Consider the following 17,356-nt stretch of genomic DNA (forward strand, 5'->3'; position numbering starts at 1 on the left):
TCTGCAAAGCTGGTCCTATTTCCTTACAGCATCTGTACTCTAATGCGCCTTCTAACAAATCGGTATGACAGCATTGACAATTACACCTGAAACGTGGGAGCATTGTGGTTTATAAAGTAACTTTATGTATATTACAAACAGGAGAAAAGTAGTATAGTACATGGGGGTTCGAGAGCACAAAAAGTGCTCTCATATCCCCCATGTACAATACTACTTTTAACCGTGGGTAAAAACTATCTTTAACAAACAATTGTTTTCAAAGGGGGGTAAAAATTCCATATTTTTAAACGACAGATTGTAACCTCGAGATTTTTACCCCCCTTTGAAAACAATTGTTTGTTAAAGATAGTTTTTACCCACGGTTAAAAGTAGTATTGTACATGGGGGATATGAGAGCACTTTTTGTGCTCTCGAACCCCCATGTACTATACTACTAAGAAAACAACAACTTACCATTCACCGAGTGGAATTACGCCATCACTTCGTTGTTCTAAGGTCGCAGGGAGAATTCCATTGGGATCATCTGGAGTATGCACTTCATCACCATCTCCTGCGAGCGGTTCATCGTCATATGCGAAGTCGTTTAAATGCTCGACATAACCCACGGATTCCGAGCTCGAATCAGATACGCATTCAGACATCGAATTCGAATTATCTGAGCACTGATTTGAAGCCATACTTTCCGGACAACTTGTTTTTTAATATTTTATTGAAAATACTGTCATTATTTGTTTTAACACAAGAAAACGACAACAAAATCACCTCCTATAATATAATATAATATTGACGGAAACAGACGTGTTCAACTATCTACGTCACAAGTATCAATATGGCGTCGTAAAAAATTCGCAAAAAGTACCCGACTTTGGAGGCAAAATTAAGGAACTTATATTTATCTGTTTAAGTCCAGCGACATGTCATAGTTCTTCAAATAATCCAAATTTTCAATTAAGCTAATAAAAAAGAGGGGCTAAAATTCGTGATATAACCCCTTTAATAATGTCAGTTATAATGTATAATATAACACAGTCACACACTACATAACTTGACATGACAATTTACAACAAGATCTATGTCAACTTTCAACGACATTCTTTTGAAATTGTAAAAGCTAAACCTTTCGATAAAATGCAAGCTATGAAATGCAATTTCTAAAAAAAGACGCTTATGTAAAGCGATCATATATAGCACTTTCATTGCTTTCTATAGTATCAATAAAATGTTTTCTGATGTGCCTCAGTATTCTCCTTCTTTTCTTCACAGCCTATATGCCTTTTTTTTACTAATAATTTGATCTGTGCCCTGTCGTATTCTTTCGCTTCCTTAGTGTTGAATACCCCTGCAGTTCTATCTAACCCCCTCAGGGTTTAAAGTAAGAAAAATATCCTCATCATTGAATTTAGGGACAGCAAGATAAGTGATAACGGCTTCCTGCTCAACATATTTGGATTTGGGAAATCTGTCCCAAGTAAAGCCTGTTTAAGCATTCTTCATTTTGTATCATGCGATGAGTACATACCTTCAAAAGCTCATGTTTTCTAACAGCACAAAAAATGGGCTTGATAACCTCCACAATGCATACAGGAATGCCATTTCTGTGCTTGTAATTATCTTTATTTCTTTCATAACCACATTAACTGTGTTCTCCACCGGGCAATTATGATGCTGCGGATTCTCATCAGTTCAAGGTACATGATAAAGTGATGCTTCTATGGCCTTAACCATTTCATTGTTATCAAGAAGGTTTTCCCTCACTGAAAGCCCATAATATTTTGCGAAGTATCTAGTTTGCTTTTACATTTCATTTATCATCTTTTTCATGTTTCTTGAATAACCCTGTTGAAAGAATGCAGGGTTAGTCAGGACGAAAATATTTCAAAATATTTCTTAACTTTTAAACAATAAACATACCAAATTGACATCAAAAATTCTTATAGCAATTATTTTAAAAAAACTATCACCACGCACATTTTGGTTATTCGTTTTTTTTCACCCAGCCCGAAACATTACATTAGCAGTTATTAATGAAATTAATTGGCGTTCTTGAGATTGGTTTCTTTACGCAATAAGTACTGAATTTAGTACTTTTACTTTATGCTTGTACTGTTTTTATTTTTCCATAAAGAATTAACACACTTATGATTTTGTGTATGTAAGCTGTAAGAATGATTTCATAAGAAAAATACTGATTACGTTCCATTTCATATACAGCGTTCTTGTACATTGTTTTAACCCTAGTTAAATGTTTTAAATTTAAACGAATGTAAAATTTTAAGCGACTATGAGGAAAGACTTGTTAAATTGTACAAGAAATTTGCTTTAGTTAACAAAATAAGTATCGTCTTCTGTCTTCAGCACTTTCCGTCGATCCCGAACGTTTAGCTTTATCGTCTTCTGTCTTCAGCACTTTCTGTCGATCCCGAACGTTTAGCTTTATCGTCTTCTGTCTTCAGCACTTTCTGTCGATCCCGAACGTTTAGCTTTATCGTCTTCTGTCTTCAGCACTTTCTGTCGATCCCGAACGTTTAGCTTTATCGTCTTCTGTCTTCAGCACTTTCCGTCGATCCCGAACGTTTAGCTTTATCTTTAAATGCTAAAGCCTACATCAACGTGCCATTATCCATGCGAAAAAATTTAATAAATTGAAGATTGTCATAATGTTATCACACCCATACTCAAAGGAAATCGAAGAAAAGTGTTTTTGATGCTGCAAAACTAATTCTCGCTACATACCCGGCAATTTTTGTGTTGTTTTTTAATGATACCATGATAAGTAGTGCAGCAACGTAGCTAAGTTCTGAAAAAATAATGTGACCCGATTTTGCCAAAACTTTAAAAAATAATTTGTGCATTTACTTTCGAGTCTTACCCTGCTTCAATTCAGCAGGTTACCTATAGACCGAAATGCTTTTCGAACATTTGCGTTAAATTTTATGCAATGTTATAGAAATCTTTTGTTCGAAGATCACACTGTAAGAGATCTGAAAGCCATGTTGCATAATTAGTTACAGCTACTTCCACATCAATTTTAAGTTTCTTGACAGCTTTCAAAGCTCTCGTACAGTTTGGTAAAGTTGTGGATATTAAAACACAACAACAAACCATTTAGGCATGTGCATGTAAAATGTACGTAAATTTTGTTTAGTGTATAGTTATAGTTAACCGCAGGCCGTTGCGAAAGACAGGGTGTGCGGGCGTGGGACACACTCTAGTAATATTTTCGGCTAAATAAGGCTTGTTTAAACATGTACGTAAGCGTGAAAAAAAACCTAAATCTTATTTGTGTTGAATAACCATGTGGGTGTAGTTCCTTTCAGAAGACCACGCCGTATAACCACACCCATTTTGGAAAAATTTGATTTTCAACTCTTCGACACGGCCTTTCGTTAAGTCATACTCAAGCTTTCGTATTTCATAATTAATCTAAACTTTGGTTTCTCACTCTCAGGCGAAAACAAAATGCCTTTGTTTCTTTCTTTCGCTTATTTCTTATTTGAAATCAGAGTTATTCCTCTTTAGTTTAAGTGTGTTTTTTTTAATCTAAGAAAGTTTTATTGTTTTCATTTTGTTTTGAAATTTCATATTTTTTATAAATAATATGTGTTTGTCTATAGTGTTGAAGATATATCGAATGTAAATGTCATCATCTCTTACACTTGCATTGAAAGTTTCCAATAATGGAAAAGTGTAAATTTTCAATCTTTATTTTGTTTTAATTTTTTCGTGCAAGCGTGGATTCGATAAGCTGCGTGATTTTACACCTTTCGGCATTTGCTTTGTTGTGTACGAGTTTGATAAAGTAGGTCAGGTTAATATTTTTGTCAAGTAAAGTAATCTGTTTAATGGACGGTTAACCCCTTCAAAAAATAAAAATGTTTTAGACATTTGATACCGAAGCGAATCCACGTTTGAAGTCCAGCATTGTAACACTGTAGATAAAGTACTGTTTTCAAAAAATATATGTTAACAAAAATACATTTAATTGCTTGACTTGGATCGTGATCCAGCACTCTTTTCCTTAACATTTTGTCTTATGATGATTTTAATCATACACATGCAGCAACTAGTTATTGTTCGGAATTTGACATTTATCTGTTCTCATTGGATTACGCTCTCACACAACAATAACGAGCTACATACGATGGCCTTATTCATCTATAGAATGCAAGGCACTATTTGTCACTATCACGACATACAACGACCCTTTTCATGCTATCGTATGGCACGAACAACGGCCTATATATGACTAGGCGTCGACTTGATGTATTAAATCAGTGTAACGGTGGGATAGTTGTTCAAATGTGTTCAATTTTCTTGAACAAATTCATGTTCATGAATACTGGAAAATCAGCCAAGAGCTAGAAAAAGCGAAAAAATGATAAGAACAATAACATCATTTACAACTTTGGAAACAAAAGCAAGTAATGCACTGTCCCAAACTAAAAATACAATGTTTGTCAATTTATTTCATTGTGCTCATAAACAATACTGCAAAACATTAAGTTTCAAAAACGCAAGTTAAGCCATATTATAATATCAGCATGTATATATCAATCAATATACATATAGATTGATTATTATGAACGAACATTAAATCCTCAACGCTTTTTTGTAAATGATATATCATGATTATAATTTTATCGATGTGTTGAGGCTGTCTTTCATGAAAGTATAAAAATAAAGATTTTAGGCCACATCATATTTAGTAATGCCCTTCTGATTTCTTTTGAAAATGATTGGGCTTTGACAAAGTAACTGTTCATGGTCTTCTGAATTCTGTATACCATGCTTTGAATAGCGAATACCATACTTTGAATAGCAATGAAAAGAGTACCACATTCCAGTTGGCTCTTCTCATTTACATTCAAAGAAGTTTCAGAAAATGTTGTGCTTGGTCAACTTTGTCGTCTTTATACTATAGTAAGGCAATAGCATTTAATGATGTTCCACCTCTGCATAAAAAATGCCGAAACTTCTTTCAGTTTATGTTTCCATCTGCCAATCTCTTTTTATCTATAACCAAATTTATGACCTAAAATTGATGTTTTATAATGGCAAAAATGTGTGGCCACTACATAGAAAAATGTTAAAGAGATTTAAATCATTTTGACAACGCTATTGGCCGATACAACATACAATTTTACGTCTGTTGTGGGAAGGGTTTGAAATTTCAGATGCATGGTACCTCATTCACAATTTACAGTTTCCTATTTCAATGGAATTAGGAGAGAAACTTCCTCCATCTGTAAATGGTAATATTAGAATGGTTCAATAAGTCAACGGTAGGGATGAAAAATTTATATTTCATAGCAAAGTGTAAGTAAGTTTTAGAAGTAATGTGTAAGCAGCTTTGTGAAGTAGTATCATGCAGTAAATTTCCATTTTACAGTCAATTGCGTAGAAACGAATTGTAGGAAACTTTGGACATTGTCTTACTTGAAATGGTTCATTCATTTTGTATTTGGAAATTGAGATGGGTCACGTGATTATAATCCAAGCACAAAGGTCTGTAACTTACGAGCGGGAAGATTAAAATAATTATTACAGGAACGGCGCAACGAAAATGAGCCTGGGGGAGGGTCCGTATACGACTTATATTTACTAAAGTTACTGGGTCTTACTTTGCCTCAAGTTAAGCTAAAATAAATAAATGCTAACAACAGATCTTACAAGACTTTTTCATGATCGTTCCAAGATCTTACTATGATCCTACAAACTTCTTGCTAAGATCATGCATACACTTTCCATCATGCATGATCTTTCAAGACTTTGCGCATGTTATTGTTGTATGGCAAGAACTTTTTGAAATGTCGTTCATGTCGTTTTTTTGAAATGTGGTTCTTGTCGTCTCTATTAAATTTGAATATACTGGGGGGAATTGAGGTGAAATTATTGGTCGTATATCTACCATCAACAACCCACAAAAACCGGAAATTAACGAATCCAAACATAAAGGAAGACATAAAGTTAAACACAAAAGTATACATGAAGGTAGACAGAAAGGTGGGGGTCTCCCCACCCCTCCTTAGGCGCCATGCCTGTATTGCTGTTATTACTGGCACAGTTGAATGTTACTGCGTAGCTATTAGAGCTTACTTAGGCCTTTAGAAAACAGCAAAGATGAAACATAATTTTTTATTATTTTCCTAAATACAAGCAAGTCAAAGAGAATCAATATTGTTGTTACCTACATAATTTATTGTTTTGAATTTTGAAAAAGATTTTAAATCAAATTGCTCTCAATCGTTCGCTGGTAAAAACTCTATGCTTTCGCTTATTATAAAGTAACTGTGTATGTCAGTGAATACCCCACGTCAATTTTAGAATTACCAGTGATCTGAATCCGATGTCCTTTGTTAACACCGTTCAGGGAGCTCTGATTGCTTGTAGCCTGTAGCCTGATTGCTTGAATGTCCGTAGCTCTGACCATCTTGAGCCACTGACTGTGTTCATACAGTTACGCCACTATTCTGTGGTTATGCCGCTGGTAATGGTAATGATTGACAGGGTACTGGAAACAACATATCAAATTTCGGGACGTGTTTTGCATTAGTTACTAGGCCTCAATCGGAATCAGCCCATCCCTATCTCTCCTCATCATTATTGTAGGTTGTGGCTTGGTTAGTTGTCCTCACATGGGAAAACACAACAGTGTAGGTTACAAGAAATGGTACCGTGTCAAAGACTTTCAATGAAAACCAAGTCCACATCATTGCGAGAAGCGATGGGCTCCTTTTGAAAGCAACACATGAGGTAAATTCATCAAAATGTATCGAGCACATGGTAAGGCAAAAGGCCAAAGCAGATGTTAATTCGAAGGAATGTTAGAAAACGACAATGCTTGACGATAACTGCTTATAGACCCGGAGCTATATTAATTTTTAATCGTTATAAACAGAAAGAGACGAAGGCGATTATGCGAGTATCCAAGCCATTTGGAAAAGTAAATACTCGCGTTCATCACAAGATGGCGCCCTAAATATCTCAATTACTCTATAATTGTATGTTTCAAAGTGTGTGTTTGACTTTATATAGCAAGAAAACTTTAGGAAAGTTTTGACTTTTCTTACTAATAAGCAAATTACCATGGAGAACAAATTCTATCATCTGGAACTACTGCAAAGGAAAATCGGATCACGACATGTAGCTATGCGATTAACGGTAATTAGCCTCAAAGAAAAAACACCCGAAAGTCAACATTGAGAAAAGAGAGTTCGTCAGCTCAGAACAAAATAACTTCTCTAACTGGTGTATCTGCTGTGAAAAATGAAAATTTAGAGATTGCGAAGAGCTGTCTTGGTGATTACTGATTGGTGACTGATGACCTGATTAAAATACAATGTCTAGGTAAGACTAAAAAGAATAGAATTATTTTAATTATTCATTGTGTTCATGAACTGTGTATTTCATGCAGTATATTTTGAAAGAAAATGATATTCGATTGTAATTGCTTTTAGTGTAGTTAAGTAGTACATATGTGACACAAAAACCTGTCACAATATTCGTAATTTTGGTGTTTCAATAGTTTTGAAAGTGGCAAGCAAATTAAGGAAAGTAGGCGGCATGTGTGTGACAAAATTTACACTGTAATTCTATTGTTATTCTCAGCTTTAGGCATAAACAATAATTAAGACCTTACAATTATTTATTGTGCCCAAAGGTAACTTTATCCAAAAGCAAATGCTTTTAAACGTTTTCACTATTCTTTTCTGAGATATAAAAGCAAATGTGTATGACACACAAAACTTAATGTTTCCTAGGGCCTTTTTGACCAGTGCCACACTTGGTGAACATTGATAAGGCAAAGTAGTGAAAAATACATGAAATGGTAAATAATAGACATATTAGCATACATGCAGGTAGCATAAAAGTGTTACTGTGCAGGTGCAGTTTCTGAGAATTGCCCATTATGGTAATATTAAAAGCATTTTGCAACAATTGCCAGTTGCCGGCCTTTTATGGAACTCCAAGGCTGTTGTAATTTGTCATGTGTTTTTAAAGTTGTACTTGAAAGCCCACTGTATATAATATCTTGATTGTGGTCCAATACTGTTATTTTTTTTGCAATAAATTTGTTTGCAAATTGAAATTAAAATTTGTACAATTGATTTAAAAGCCATGTAAGGGTCCTTACTGAAAAATTTTCCTTGGCCTTCATCCTGTAGTGGCTTTTGAGACCTAAAATATTTTTTTTAAACAGACCTCCCAAGTGGTAGATAACATATCAATGTTTTTTTAATATTTATTTGAACTTATGGAATTGATTTGAACAAAATTGAAGTCTATCTGTTTATGTGCACAGCAAATTTTTCATGTTCTTCATAAAATTTGTTATTTTCATGTTGTTCAGAGTGTAATGTTTGAAGACAGAAAAAGCTGATTTAGTCTAAGAAGGAAATGCACATTTAAATTAAAAATTGCTGGAAAAAGCTTGTGGACGAATTCGACTTTAGCAACCTGTTTGTTTGGCAATGACCAAATATAACACACCACACCAACTAAACGGTTATCTTGAACTACCTCCCTTGCTTCACAAATCTAGTTTAGAATGTCATTAACATATATATAACATTGGCGTTTAGTAGGAGTAGTCTAATTCAAACACTTTTAAAGTAAATTGGAAGTAGAGTAAATCATTTCCATAGCTGCAAGGACATTATTCAAAGAAAGTTTGAACGGCAATTCCACAAGGTAACAATATTTGCTAGACAAAGGATTTAATTAAAATGAGTGAACACTTTCTGAATAATCCACAAGAAAATGAAGAATAATTATTCGTTTAACTTATGCACACAATATTAAATTAGAAATTTCTTTTTTACTGATCCAATTCCTTCATAGCCCTCATTAACAATAATCAAGCGATATAGAAACAAGAACTTGTAAAATTTTGTCAATTTGCTACATGGACTGATTTTCTGTATAATTGATGTTAAGGTGAGAAAGTATGGTTTAGATTTTAGAAATGTCAGGTGTGAGTATGAGAGTTGTAAAGAAACTATCCCAGTACATTTCATGCAGACATTTCAAACATTGCCAAGAAATGTATTATCTTATTTAGTACTTATTACATTGCTGCATTATCATCCAAATATTTTCATGTTTGATTAACAGCTTAGCCATTGTGGTAGCAGTTACATTCCCAGGTTGTCATGAAGAAGAGTAGAATGTGAACTTCAGTATTTTGACCATATCAAACTCATTGATGATAATCACACCAGTTTCAAGTAAGTTCTTTCAAAACGAAGAAACAAGCAAACACGTTAATTATGAAGAGTTGCGAAGACAAAATAGAATAAATAATTGGTGAGTGGTTAGTAGAAATAATATATCTAGCTTTGTGCTTGAGGCATGATGATCATCTAATAAAGTTTGTTTCTCCATTTGGTCTTTTTATGTAATAAATGTTTTGGTAATCATCAAGAATGTATTACATACGAAAGCTTTATTATTGGTATGTGCCTATTTTGCAGAAAAAATGATTGATATCATCGTCAGAGAACGATAGCAGCTTTCCAAAATGAAATGGCAGATCTTTCCGGGGTTTCTTCAGATGTCATTATTTAGAGATGTTTGGTACCCCCTGGCTATATTATTAACCGTCGTTACGTGGAGTGGCATTGCCATGCTGCACAAGAATTTATCTACGTCATATTTTCCTTGAATTGTTTTGTTCTCAAGACCTATTTGAGATTTGATGATGAATAATTTCATTTGTCTTCATGCATCATTCGACAAAACTGGTTGTATGCCATTAATGCGGGCGGAAGAAGTAACAACTGGAAAACAAGCAATTTAACTGGTGTTAAAAGATCTTTAGCATTTTTTATGGTCGTGAGTTAATCCCCGTACATATTCATGCAAGGTATTACTGCTAATTTTAAATTTTCCAGTGGCTTTTTATTTTCTAATTGTATTATTCCTGTTTTGTATTTCATAGGATTAGTATCTGATCCTGCTCAATAGTCTATTCCATTAGCTACGTACGTCGAAGTTGCGCGGAACCACAAATATAGAAACAACTATTTACTGATGATGTTTTATCATATGATTTTTAGTTAATGGGAATAACTCAAACCACTTTATTGTGGTTGGCTTATTTCTTTAAATGATGAATATGATAGAACGGCAAGTAATATCAGTTGTGTGAGAAGCATAAAGAAAATAATGGACTGCGATTTATTGAGTTCGATAGATCAGTTGAAGAAGGTTTGTCAGATGCCCACAACATACATTTCTCTCTCTTCATTAATTTATTTGAACTACATCTATTTGAATTATCCATTTTAGAAACGTTTGTTGGGAAATAGAGGCATAAAATCTTTCCGCCTATTCACAATATTTTAGAAATTAGAAAAATTAGGAAGCTGGAGAAAAAACTAAGAAGGTAATGAGGCACTTTGTGGAATTTTAAAATTTTCGTTGAGTTTTTAGTTCATGCTTGCTCAAGAGGTATCCTACTCGTATATTGAGCTATGGTTAGGCAGTTGGCTCTTTTCTTTTTCGGTGCGATTATGAGCTTCCTATAATGTTGCATTAAATTTTGTAGAATGCAAAAGTGGAAATGGGGAATATTTCAAAACGTATCTTGGTCGTGCAGAACTTCTCGCTGGCTGACAGGGAAGGTAGGATTCGAAGTTAGATGCACCTGTTATATATTTTCCCTTTCTATGGTTTTGAGAAAGCGGGTCAATTTATTCTTTCGTCATTTGTTGTTATCGTCGTGTATTTAGTATTGTTGTAAATACACAACAAAGATTGCCGAAGGTAGCGAGAATTAACTTTGCTGTTTTTCCGGTTTATGGGTGATTGTTCGTAGCTAAGTAGCTATAATTGTTAAAACATGGTTTGACCATGTTTTGATTTGAAATTTCGATGAAGTATTTGTATTTCAAACATTTCCAAGCTAGATTCTAAGAAACAAAGTTTGTTTTTTGTGTCCAATATTTATGCATGCTTATTAAATTAAAAATCACTCCAACAACGGTTGGTGATCGGCTCTTTTTTGAGTTTCAATCAAAAGTTCATCGTCAGAATCGTTCACTGCATAAAGGAATTGACCGAAATTGAATTTGACAAAAAAAAAGTTTACAACCGTAGAGCTCTAACGTCGATGTTTCATTTCACGATCCAAGCTGTAGATTTAAATAATAAAAGCAAAGCTTGCGGAGCAACTGAAAGTGCTGAAGTGTGATAAGACTATTTTAATATGTCTGCTTATAAACTGCTTATCTGTCAAAGATGACGATGTGCGCTCCGATTAGCGAAACTCGTTCCTCAACACTTTAATTTGAGTTTTTGTTTCTTTATCTTCCTTTGTATTGGTAAACGTTGGTATTTTTCTTAGAATTGCAATTAATATTTCAAACTTTATTTTTGAATCGTATACTAAGAAATCCAGCTTCTAGAGCTAAAACTTGTCATTTATACAACATTTATTAATTGTTTTTGATGAGACATATTAGAAAACCGTGATTCGTCATTAGCCATAAAACACTTTTGTAGCTTTTCCCGTCATATCTTAGCGTAACCTCGAGCAAAGTGGGACACTTTTTCATTCATTACAATGTAGCCGCACAACGAAAAACATTGTTAAGACCAAATTCGGCCGAAACAATCCTTGTCATCTGACAATTATTTGGTAGTAATTTTAAAAACAAAGTCCATCTTAAGGTCATGCTTTGATCATTCAAGTGTGTGATCCTTAGGTGTCTCACTTTGTTACCAATTGGAAATTAAACGAGACTTACCTTAAATCGAAGTTTAAATAAAATTCTATTAGTCATTAGCGAGGAGTGCAGGAACTGTAGGAGAGAGAGTACTGCACATGAATTGACCAGTATTTAGAGCACGAGTATGGGTACAATGGTTAGAGTGGAGGAGAGGGGATCGGAAAAAAATATGGGTGGGCCTACGCTTGTATGACAGCTCTAAAATTTACATGCACTAATAAGGTAACGGCATCAAAGAGCGTAGTCGTAATGGCGCGAAAGTCCGGCAAGACTTTGTCTCCCAGCATTTTAATTGGTCATTGACAGTAACTGAGAGAGAACTTGTCACACACACATTAGAATCTTGTAGAACTGCGGTGCGCAAATCTCGCTGACGATGGGAATTTTTAAGGCTTGACCATATAAGCTCATTGAGTTTGGGCACAGTAAGTTTGTCGCAATTTTGCGGTGGCTTTTCAATTATTTTTCTGCGCTCCTCAAGCCCAATATTTGAAGGAAATTTTTCATTTGTAATCTAAGCTACTTTTACATTCAAATCTGAGCATCTTTACTGTCAATGTTGTGCATCAAACATGACGCCATCGGTACACAGTTTTCTGAATGAATGAAATAAGAACCACTATATAAAATTGCTGCTTTCGTATGACAGTTTATACCTCAAACATATATTTAAACTTTATATAATAGCACACAGTAAGGTATAAACGCAGCCATGAATTACAAACTTACATCAAAAATTAACGAAAAGCAATATCTACACCTGCGTCCGATACACTACATGAATGAAGTGTAAACATCAATGACATGAAACGCAACCTGACATTAAAATATCTTTAAAGACATACAAACCCACAAATTTTGCACTTGAATTTTCCCCATGACTCCATCAACGGGGACAGATGAACAGTGTGCCCACATTTAGCCGTGATATAGAAATCACGACAGCGATTACATTTTTCTGAAAATTAGGAGATAGATTCTGTTGAAGATAAAAAAACATTCGCTAATTTGAAATGAAACAGAAAGAACTCGCACTTACTAATTTCGTTTGATGCTGACTCCTGCGATGCCATTCTGCCAGACTTTGCGATTTGTGTGTCTTGATTTTTTGCAGAGTTTTTATCGTCTTAACACATACAAAACACTTTTAGTATTTCAAGTGGTTGAAGTACACAGCGCATGCGCTTGAGATGTGACCTTCGCATTCTTGTACAAGTATTCGGTATTTTTATTTTGCAGATCTTCGCGCCTGGAAAGTTGTACCCATTCTTTCGATCTATAGACGTTTTGCGTTATACATTATACAATGAGACGTTATAACGGACGAAATTTACATGTAGATTCTTTATTAGTTGATTGAAAGCTTAGTTTAGAAACTCACCTTACGCCGTCTTTAGGAAAACGGGAAAAACTCAATTGTGGATGAGATGCTTTGCTGTTAGAACAGTTCATAGCAGAACAAAATGTTCTGCTTGCCCCCTTTTAATTTTACCTTTTCACTCATGACCACAATATTAATTCGAAAACAGTTAAAAATGGCTTTGGAAAAAGTACAACTTTATAATCTCGAATCAAAAAGTTGCAGTAGAGACGCACACGTGAGAAAGATCCACAGCAAACCCAATATACAATGCTTTGGGTGATTTGAGAATTGAATAACATTGGAAACTTATTTTGATAAAGACATTTCTGAGTGAAAAATATGTACAAAATAACAGCAATATAATAAATATTATATTTTCTTAATGGTTACAGGCTAGAAAAATGGCCTGCTTCAAACTGTTCATAAACTGCTGGATGCGTTTCGGGTAATTTTTGCATATTGACTAAGTAATATGTCAGGAAACGTGCATAATTTGGACGGTCGTAGCCAAATAGCCAAGGGAGCATGTTTTCCGTAGACTGCAGATGCATTTTCCAATCACCGAGTTTGATAGATCGCGTGAAATCGAGCAATATTTGTACCATTTGCAAAAATGATGACCAAACTGAAGCTGTTGGACCAAGTGATCCTTTTAAAAGATCTCTTTAACAATCTTACTTGTGTATGTTATCAATAGTCTCTTTATGAACTTCACTGAGTGTAGACAACGATTCATTTGTGTGAGATGACATAAAAGTTCGCATTTCCACGGAGTTAACTAATTCATCGTACCTTCGAGATTTTTCAGGTTGATCATCGAGCCATTCTATAAAACTGTCAAGCATGAGCCTCTTGACCGCGTCGTAAAGATACTTCAGTGCTCTCATTGCATTGTTGAAATGTTTACCTTTGAGCATTTGATCAACAGACGATTCGCCAAGTATGTTTGATTCGATTATAATATCGCGAAGACCAGCATCTGCAAATCTCTTTCCAATGACAGAGATAAAATACACATAGCATGGAAACCACCAAGACGCAGGACAATGAACTTTTTAAGATCAATACGTTTAGGATTCATCATGATTTCAACTGCTTTAGAGTAGATCGCCATGTCGAGAACGACATCCGTTTCATTTAAACCAAGTTTTTGTGCTTTAAGTTTCGATTGAGTTAGCAGCTCTAAAACAGTATCACGAGAAGTCGTAGATTGGTTGATAGATGGCAGGTATCCAATTTTGTCATAATTATTGCTGTCATTCTCACACACCATAAAGTTAAATCCTGTCCAATTAGGTGTTTTCTGTTCGAAATTCTTCTTACTTGCTTGACTTCTAGCAATGACCCATATAGTATCAATCACGTGCGAGCGTTGGACTTCCTCTTGGTATAAATCAAGATTAACTGTAATACTTTCCTCTGTATTCTTTCGCTTTACCTTTACATAAGATGGTATCTCGTTAGGTAGCGCATGAAACTTCTTACGTTTGGTAGTTGTCTTTGAGACTAATGACACAGCTGTAAAAGATGGCTCGGGCGTATTAAAGAAAACGTTAGAGGATTGTATCACAATACCATTAGTGCAGTGCAAGCTAAGTCCTTTGAGACTCTCGGGATTAATGTCGTTATCCCACACAAACGTTACAAATCGAAATGGTTGTATTATAGATGGAGTAAAGGATCTATGGATCTGATTCTTGGCATGTTCCATCGCTAAATTTGTCTCGATCATCAGGACATCGTCGTATGATACTCCGTGACCAAACTTGTTTATCCAATTTATTTCATCCTTGGAACCGGTTTTCGTTTTAATTGTAAAAGGAAAACAGATATGTTTTGATGTTTTCTTGGTCCCGTTATTAGCGTGGTATATCAAATCTTGGCCAATAGAAGAAATCAAACGCGAAACTTTTGCAGACTTTTTATGCTTTTTCCTAAGTATTTCCTCCAAAAGGCATGTTGTTAAGAATGGAACACTCGTGTATTTTGAAAGGAGCTCACTCTTCGATGGTGGCCAACTGCTGAATGTGCTGGTACTTTCCAACAATTCCTTACGTATTTCACGCCCAACTTCTTTTGTTTTCTCTTCTAATGTCATTTCCCATCGACTGTTACCAAGTTTTGCCCTGACTGCTACTTCGATCAACTGCCCCTTTTCAATGCTGTTGTTATATACATAATCGCTACCATACTTCGGAGACCAGAATCCAACTTTTGAGCCGAAAAATTTACGAACATTTTCTTTCAGTCGATGAGGTGCTGGCGAACCAATCTTGTAGTTTTCTCCAAACGAACGAATTTTGATTTCCGAATGCATTCTCAGTAAATCGCACATCCGAAAAACTTCGCAACCTGTGATCACCCTGTTTTCGATAACAGTGCAAAGCTCGTTAAAGATTTTCTCACTATCGCTTGGAAGTACATTCTTTACATCCCGTTTTCTGCTTATCATTCTGTAACATGTCCTATGGTAGAAGAATTCTTTTGCAAGTATTACCTGCCATTCGCACTTACCAACCATGGCCTGCAAATGAGGGTAATTCAACGAGAAGGAAGCTTCTTGTAAAGTTCGTGCTCCATTTTCTGTTTCACATTTTTGTAAGTTCTCATATCCGCTTCCACTTCTTGCTGTTTTGTTTTTACCACATACACAGCATTCATAGTCTGCTAGTATTTTTCCTAAGTAACAATATAAATATCATGAAATAATGTTCCCTTGTACAAATATAACTATGGCATGATAAAAGTAATTTTTCAGTTGTGTATATCATCAATGAAGTTTCTGGAAATTATTACCATTATTTTTTGAAAGTTTTTGCTTCATACCTTTCCGATTTTTCCGTTTCGATGTAGCACGAAGACTCTTCACTTCATTGATGTTTGATGTAGCCGATTCTGACACGCTCAATTTTCTTAGGGCTTTACCATGCGTATAGCTTTGATAGCATTTTCTGTGGTATCCTTTTTCTGCTGAAGGCAAATCATCTCGAAAGGAGTCCATGATCGAAATAACTTTTTGGTCATTACGAATTTTCGCCGCGTTGTACACTACACTGACTTTATGGATGTTTCGCTAAACTTTGTTATTGGTTCAGCACTTTTTTCGGTACAGTTTAAGATACAATTACTTATTTCAGCCGTCTTTGGCTTTTTCGGAGGTGAAATATTCACATTGACTTCAAAAGATATTTTTTTTGGCTTTTTTTTTACTCACCGCTACCCAAAAGACTGTTGGCTCAATTCCTCCCGCAAAATTTTCAAAACAATGGATTACTTTCATTTCGGCGCTCTTTTAAGCTGGCACCATATTTGAATAAGAATGAGACGACGCGTACTCAATTGACGGCCGCACGCCAATTCAGTCAAATAAACAGGGAGAAATCGCACGTATCTATTATAGGTATAGAGATGAGATTGAACAGCAAGTTCAAAAGGCAAAGTAATTAGGCACAAACAGTTCAATGCATAATTTCGAGTTGTAATCTACGCACTCGTAACATTGTTCATGATTGAGAGAGATAAGCAAACATGTAGTTTGAAATATAGCATACTACAAACTATATATAACGTGTATATATAATACATACGTAAAATGTACAAGTTCGAGGTTCGGCGTTTGAATGGTACAAAGAACGACACGCAATATTCATTTACGCTATGTGCTTCAAGCGGTCGTAAACACAGTTTAGAAGCCGAAATATGAAGTACGTCGAATTTAGTTGGAAATTTGGTCCGCGATACAATGACCGTAACTTTTACCTTTGCAAAGATGCGCTAATTTGAGCCCGAATACACACGCGCATGGGAAGACTGCATGTTGCGGTAAGATCATGGCAGACCCCAACAATTCACACAACAGTTTATCATTGAAAATTTAACTAGTGTGATTAATCGACTTACAACACGGACGTTAAAATTCCTTGTGCCCTTGTTAAATTTAACTGTAAACATAAAACAGACAGTAATGGTAACCGTAATATTTTCACTATTTGATATATATGTATAAATAGTAAAAAAGCTGGTAAAAAGGAGACGAATTAGCTGTTTCCTTATACATAAAAATGGCGAACATATAAAAATCGATCCAACAAAAATAATTGCAACTGCAATGGCGTTGGTCAAAATTTCTTTACATCCCGAAAGATCTTTACTTTCCTAGAATCCTCCAAATCTTAGTGTATGAGTTAATTGACGTTCTAAATTTGTTCACACGGAGAAAAACATTAGTTAAAGTACACTCGGTTAATATTGAAAGCTCATA

The 17,356-nt window shown here is 35.0% G+C and overlaps 2 long non-coding RNA genes across 2 annotated transcripts; both read left to right on the top strand.

Annotated features, from left to right (window-relative positions):
• Positions 1-6,596: 6,596 nt before the first annotated feature.
• LOC124444061 lies at positions 6,597-7,359 on the top strand. Its single transcript, XR_006947813.1, has 2 exons — positions 6,597-6,753; positions 7,036-7,359. It is a non-coding gene; the product is annotated as an uncharacterized LOC124444061 (long non-coding RNA).
• A 1,875-nt stretch (positions 7,360-9,234) lies between these two features.
• LOC124443571 lies at positions 9,235-13,809 on the top strand. The gene is made up of 5 exons (XR_006947676.1): positions 9,235-9,306; positions 9,474-9,865; positions 9,941-10,209; positions 10,291-10,387; positions 10,550-13,809. It is a non-coding gene; the product is annotated as an uncharacterized LOC124443571 (long non-coding RNA).
• Positions 13,810-17,356: the final 3,547 nt, after the last annotated feature.

This window comes from Xenia sp. Carnegie-2017, unplaced genomic scaffold (genome assembly GCF_021976095.1).
Source record: "Xenia sp. Carnegie-2017 unplaced genomic scaffold, XeniaSp_v1 HiC_scaffold_21, whole genome shotgun sequence".
NCBI lineage: Eukaryota > Metazoa > Cnidaria > Anthozoa > Malacalcyonacea > Xeniidae > Xenia > Xenia sp. Carnegie-2017.